Consider the following 6,988-nt stretch of genomic DNA (forward strand, 5'->3'; position numbering starts at 1 on the left):
TGGGATGTCAAACTAGATAGGCCTTTGGTCCGATCCAGCAGGGGTTTCTTATATAAGGATCCCTCTGATACCTTCCATCTCCAACACAGATTCGATGTTAGTTTATAAATTTTAGCCAGTTTTACTGGGTTAAGTACCACCTGTAAAACATCTTCATAGTGTTTTCTTTGATAGTAATGCATGCGGTGAAATTAGTATCTGATTTCCAAAGTTTTCCCCAATGATCTAATGAAATCGCGTATCCAAAATCCTATCCCCACTTGATCATTACTTCTTTAATTTGTTTATCTTTGAGTTTCCATTCAAGTAATAAATTATACCTTTTTGATAGATTTTTTTGGGGGGGTTGTTCGAAAGTTCCATCTGCATGTTTTTATTTTATTTTTTGTCCTTGCTCCTTGCCTCGCCATCACCCTGGATGCTTCGAGTACTTGGGTCATGTAAAATATAGTAATTTCTGATGTGGCTATTGTGGCAAAGTGATTCCCCCCCCCCCCGGGGGGGGAGGCACCAATACAGCTGAGGGCATAAGGGACCCTAGGTACACCTCTGATTGCAGAAGGGTCATATAATATATACATTTTAATGCATGCTTTGCCCCAGTATCTGCATTTTGTACACATTACTGGGCTTGCAAAATTTGGACAATTGCATGTTTCAAAAGATGGCCATGCTTCAGTTTGCATTCCCAGCCACTCAGAAATTGTGAATTAGGTTGACTTGCCTTTCGATGTGAATTATATTGAATTTCTTCCCCATCCCCAAGAGTGGAGGGGGTATTTGCTGTCCCCACATCACCAGAAGCTAATAGCCATCAGCTATTAAAGACCAGGTCATGGAAGCAATTTCTTTAGCTAGTTATTATGCCATTTTCGGAGACGGCTCTCTCTTCTTTTTGAGATGACAAAACAGAATTCCTGTTGCCGTTATATTTCAACTGGCTGGAATGTATGGGTTTTAAAACACAGACCCAACTCTTTCAGATACCATTGAAAACGGCAGGTGTTTTATTTGACGGGTTCAGCAAATGGATGAGCAGTATACTTTTCTGCATAAGTAAACAACATCTAGCTATAGAAACAGTGGGAAGAAATCCATTCATGCTCCTACCAGTTCAGAGCAAAAGCTTGGGAATAGTAGAACTGTAGCAGATTTATTTTCCTGTCACTGGCTTTGACCCCAGTATTTGAATGCTCTGGAGTTTAGCTGTAATACTCTAAAAAAACATTCCTGAGACAATATGTCTACCGGCAAAGGGAAATAGATACACTTGTTAGGTGAACAAGGGGGTCATGGTAGGAGATCAGAGAAGATACATTGGGCTCATGTGCACCTTGCATACCATCAATGGAGGGTCTGGTCCAGCCTTGCTTATTTTCCTGGATGGAAAGAATATCCTGCTGGTATGTGGGTGTTAGTTGTTCTAGTGGGGAACCATGCTCCCATCATCCATTGACAGGGAAATGGTGGACCTGTAAAAGGATAAAAAAAGTATTGGGAAATAATCCATAATAAATTGAAAAATAAATAAATTTAAAAGTACTTTTCCAAAACAAAAACAAAAACCAGAGTCATTTTTGTTGGGGATAATTCAAAGGGAAATTCCCAGATGTCAAAAAAGTTTATTTATGTATGCCGTTACTGCAGCCTGTGTTCTGTTAGCCCAAAAATGGAAAACAAGCGAAGTCCCAACTAAAGAAGAATGGCAACTTTAACTGATGGAATATGTGCAGCTTGAGGACTTAACATATAGAAGAAGAGAACAAGAAGAACATATGTTTAGAGAAGACTAGAAAATGTTTACTGAATATATGGGGGGAAATTGCGTTCACTTGAAAATGTTGGCAGCATTATGATAAATTCAACAATGTAAATAAGTTTTCATGGATGTAATAATGGAATACTGAATGGTTTAGTTTATGTAAAATATGCAGGGATGTATGGTATGCAAAATGAGCCATGGAAAGAGAAGATGGGAAGTCACTGATAATTGAAGGATGTTTAAATGAGTATTCTAAATTGTAAAACAGAAAATTTAATAAAAATTATATGGGGGGGGGAATGTATACATGCTAGGGTCAAGCTCCTTGGGGGAAGAGTTCCACTGGGCACATGATGCTACCTTATGTTGTGTCAGACCATGGGGAAGGGCCATAGCTTGGGGGTAGAGCATCTGCTTTTCATGCAGGAGGTCCCAGGTTCAATCCTCAACATCTCCAGGTAGGGATGGTATTCTCCCCGACACAATCCCTGGAGATCCGCTGCCAGTCAGTGTGGTCAGTAGTGAACTAGAATAATCAAGGATCTGACTCAGTCTAACGCATCTTCCCATGATTCTGTGCCCATGTAGTTCAGCAGGGGGTTCCAAAATGTAGTCTAGGAACCACCAGTGGTCCACAAGCTTCATTCAGGTGGTCCACAGCAGGTCTGTAAAAATGCACTTCTAAATCCTACAGTATCTGGCAGAGCACATTATAATTGCTACAACAGGCAGAAGAAGGAAAATACTAAGTGGTCTGCCAAGATCCTCATGAATTTTCAAGTGGTCAGTGGTGAAAAACATTGGGGAACCACTGGGGTATGCTAATTGGCAACAGCTCTCCAGGGTTTCAGAAAGGGATTTCTCCCAGCTGTACCTAGAGATGCCAAGGATTGAATGTGGGGCCTTTTATGGAAAGCATGTGCTGCTCTACCACTGATTGTGTGTGCGCACGCGTGTGTGTGTGTGTGTGTGTGAGAGAGAGAGAGAGAGAGAGCGCGCGCACTTCACGTTAGTGTCTCAGCTTCCATGCTTCTTCAGCTGTCTTAGATTTCAAGAACCCTGGACCAACCCTTTCTCTCTCTCTTCCTAATCTAGAGCTAATCTAGAACCAGTTTAACCAGGGCCAGGAGGAGTCCAGCAAACAAAAGGACAGGTGATAGGTAGACTCTTTTCTTACATGCAGACTGGAGGGAAACTGGAAGAAAATGGATGTTTTACCAACTAAATAGACACAGAAGGAGGTTTGGCAAAACAAAATCGGTGCACCTCAAGAATGGCTTTACTTTCTACTTTGAAAGTTAATGAAAATGACCATGGAATTTAAAACTGATGGACCAAAGTCCTTGTCCATAGATGTCACCCTTGCCATTCTTCTAAGGACTATAACCTACAAACAAGATGTGTTACATAAGCCTGTTCACAGATTCTAGCTTCTGGTGTTAAACAGTTTAAATCTACTAGAAGACAAACCATCAATTTTCTTAAAAGTTGATGCCTTGAATACAGTTCATGCATTCATCTCTAGTAATGATGCAACCTTTGTGAGAGGGGTATACCAAATTTTTCAGGTGAGGGGAGGTGTTAATCTAAAAACATCACCAGATGAAAGCCAGTTTAGGGAGAATGGTAGTTTTCCAGTTTATGGTGATGCTCCTTCATTTTTCTGAGACTGGAATCCATATGTGTCAGTAATGACTGCATAAACAATGATCACACACACACACACACACACACCCTGTTCAAACTGTGCCCATAATAAGGAGGCACAAGGAGAGGGGGAGATTTTAGGGAAGGAAACAAAAGAAATGTGATAATTTCTTTCACAAACTTCTTCATGCTGGCAGAATCTGATTGAGAACTTCCCCACCCCCTTCCCTCAATTATTTCAACTTCAGGTGATTAATGCAGGCTATTTCCAAATCCCACTGTAAAACAATGTGTCTATGTCCTACCCCAACCATGCAGCCCAGAAGCTACCATGGTCAACAGTACCGAAAGTCACCAAGAGATCCAGCAGAACCAACAGGGACACACTCTCCCCATCTAGTTCCCAGTGTAAGTCATCCACCAAGGTGACCAAAGCCATCTCTGTCCCACAACCAGGCTTGAAATGGAATGAGCAGTTTCCTCCAGAAACACCTCAAACTGAGATGCCCCCAAAAGAGAAACTGGAGCCTGGACAATAATTATCCAATACAGTGGGAGGGATTTTTCAATTGAGGTATTATTACTGCCTTCCTTAAGTGTGCTGGAATCCTACTTTGTGTAAAGAGGCATTGGCATTCACGCACTCAACCGGCCCCCATGGGCCCGTTTGACGAGGCAGGAAGGGGCAAGGATCTGGCACACACATGTCTACATCCTCTAAAGAATACCGTCTACAGAGACTAAAGAATACCATCTACAAAGTAGGCTGCAAGAGTTGTGCTTTGTGAGTACATTCCAGGAGAAACAGGTAAAGGTGCCTTTGACGAGGTGTCTTATACAGCTTCGACTCAACAAAGCCAATTGTTGGCAGAATGCCAAACTAGAACCTGACAATGCGGGGGGGGGGCGATGGCGAGGAAGGACATAATAAGGTTCAGCCATTCAGAAATATTACGCCGCATGTAAATGAAAGAAGAATGGACTCCCTAAGGATTGAGATAGCAAAGCAAAATAGCTTGCCACACTGAAAGCAGCTAACTCACAGCCGTCTGGCTGAGAGCGGGAGATTAAAAAAAAAAAAAAAACCCTAATGAAAGAAAACAAGCTAATTATATGCAGAATGGAAGATCTTAACGAGGAGCATAGGCAGGTAGTTCCCGGTTACCAAAGACAACCGCAAGCAGGGTGGTTGGGTGGGGGGTGAAAGCGTTGACCTTCAATCCCACGTCCAAATCCAAAAGCCTAAAACACAGCTCATTAATAGCGAATAAAGTCTCTGATGAAATCATATTCTATAGCCACCTTCCCCCCCCCCCCACCTCCCAACTAATGAGGGTTGTTCCCATTTCTAATAGAGCAATGGTGTTTTCAGGGTTTTTAAAAAAACAGATAGCAAGAAAACCCCATAACGGTTCAAGTGAACATCTGAGGTTTGAGTTGACATCAAATACAAACATCTATGAGGTAAAAGTGCCATCTTGTGGCTGCTTCATAAAGAGCAATTTTGAACATATTTCCCTGTCTGTTTCACCTGTGTCATTTTTTGTGCGCTTATGAAGCTGTCCTCCACGACTTGAAACCCTTAGGCAAATGCTAATGGATTCCGGCAGGGCGCACCATGGTTAATGCTGAGCTGGGTCTGGGCCTCTGTTTCATGTTTCTGTTGTGAGGGGAATTGGAGTAGCTGTGTGGGCTACACCAGGCGCATGGTCCCAGTGCTCCTGTCAAGGATCTCATTGGTGCATGCTTATTGTTGCTGCGGGTGAAAGCAGACCAGCCACAGCTCTGACAGGAGTGCTGGGTCTGTAAGACTGGACATGCAACTGCCACTTTTATTTCTCCCATAACTACATTACACATCCCACTGCACTGTGGGAGAATTAAAATGGCTGCACTAGCAAGCCCAACTGCATGGGCTTCGACAGCATTCCTGCCAATCCTCATTGGGCCAATTACCAACTGCCTGGTAAACCTGTTGTGGGGAGCAGTGAGAGTACCCTCCAACCTGGAATGAGCCTAGCTTTTATTTGCTTTTATTTATACACTACTTACCGGCAACAGTGGGTGGCATTCAGTAAAGGTTTACTCAGAGTAGCCCCACTGATATTAATGGGCCTTACTTAACTGTGTTCAGTGGGTCTGCTCCGATTAAAACTTAGCTGAATACCCCCCAATACCTCTAAGCTGTTTACATAAAATAATATAAAATATTCACAAGGAAATGCGAATAAATTCAAACATTGAAACCAATAATAAAATTATCAAAATATAAGATAAAAGCTCTGACAGCAACAATTTTAGATACAAATATACATAATAAGGTAGGGATGCCATACGTCTGGGTTTCCTCAAACCGGCATCTAGACAGATTTTCGCTGAATTGGCAAAATGGCCGGGTTTCCCCAGCCATATGGCAAGTAGGATGATTTTTTAAAAAACAAATGCTTAAAAAATCCAAAAAATCCCAATAACTTATTTGGGGGGGGGGGGATGTTCAACAACTTTCACCAAAAATAAAAGCTCAACCACTTTGTCCGGATTTTCACTTTTGGGACTACAGTGGTACCTCAGGTTACATACTCTTCAGGTTACATACGCTTCAGGTCACAGACTCCGCTAACCCAGAAATAATACCTCAGGTTAAGAACTTTGCTTCAGGATAAGAACAGAAATCGTGTTCCAGCGGCGCGGCGCCAGCAGGAGGCCCCATTAGCTAAAGTGGTTCTTCAGGTTAAGAACGGACCTCTGGAACGAATTAAGTACTTAACCTTAGGTACCACTGTACATGGCAACCCTATAATAAGGTGACATGTCTGGGTAGGCTTGCATCAAAAATAGGACAACTAAGTGCCTGCCTCATGTTAATTAATATAACTAGAGAAGTCATGCCATGGATTTGTCTTGTCCAGTATTGTTTACTTTGACGGGCGATAGCTCGCCAGGACCTAAAGCCTGGTACTGCTACTGGAGGCCCTTTAACTGGTGACACCAGGATTTGACCTAGACCCTGAAGCAGGAGAGACCTGTGGTCTGTAGCTGAGCATGTTGCCCTATCGGTAGCAGTGGGACAATATAAAGGTAAAGGTAAAGGGACCCCTGACCATTAGGTCCAGTCGTGACCTAATGGGGTTGTGGTGCTCATCTCACTCTATTGGCCGAGGGAGCCGGCGTTTGTCCGCAGTCAGCTTCTGGGTCATGTGGCCAGCACGACTAAGCCGCTTCTGGCGAACCAGAGCAGTGCACGGAAACACCGTTTACCTTCCCGCTGGAGCGGTACCTATTTATCTACTTGCACTTTGATGTGCTTTCAAACTGCTAGGTTGGCAGGAGCAGGGACCGAGCAACGGGAGCTCACCCCGTCACGGGGATTCGAACCACCGACCTTCTGATCGGCAAGTCCTAGGCTCTGTGGTTTAACCCATAGCGCCACCCCTGTCCCTAGGGACAATATAAGTGGACTCTAAATAATACTACTATTAATTCTGGCCTTGGTCCATGCATACATGACTAGCCTAGCTAGTCAGCTCATGACTTTGGAAGAGCCAGTCATCTGTTGAAGGAATGAGGAACCTCAAATCG

This window comes from Podarcis tiliguerta (genome assembly GCF_965153285.1).
Source record: "Podarcis tiliguerta genome assembly, chromosome: 5".
Lineage (NCBI taxonomy): Eukaryota > Metazoa > Chordata > Lepidosauria > Squamata > Lacertidae > Podarcis > Podarcis tiliguerta.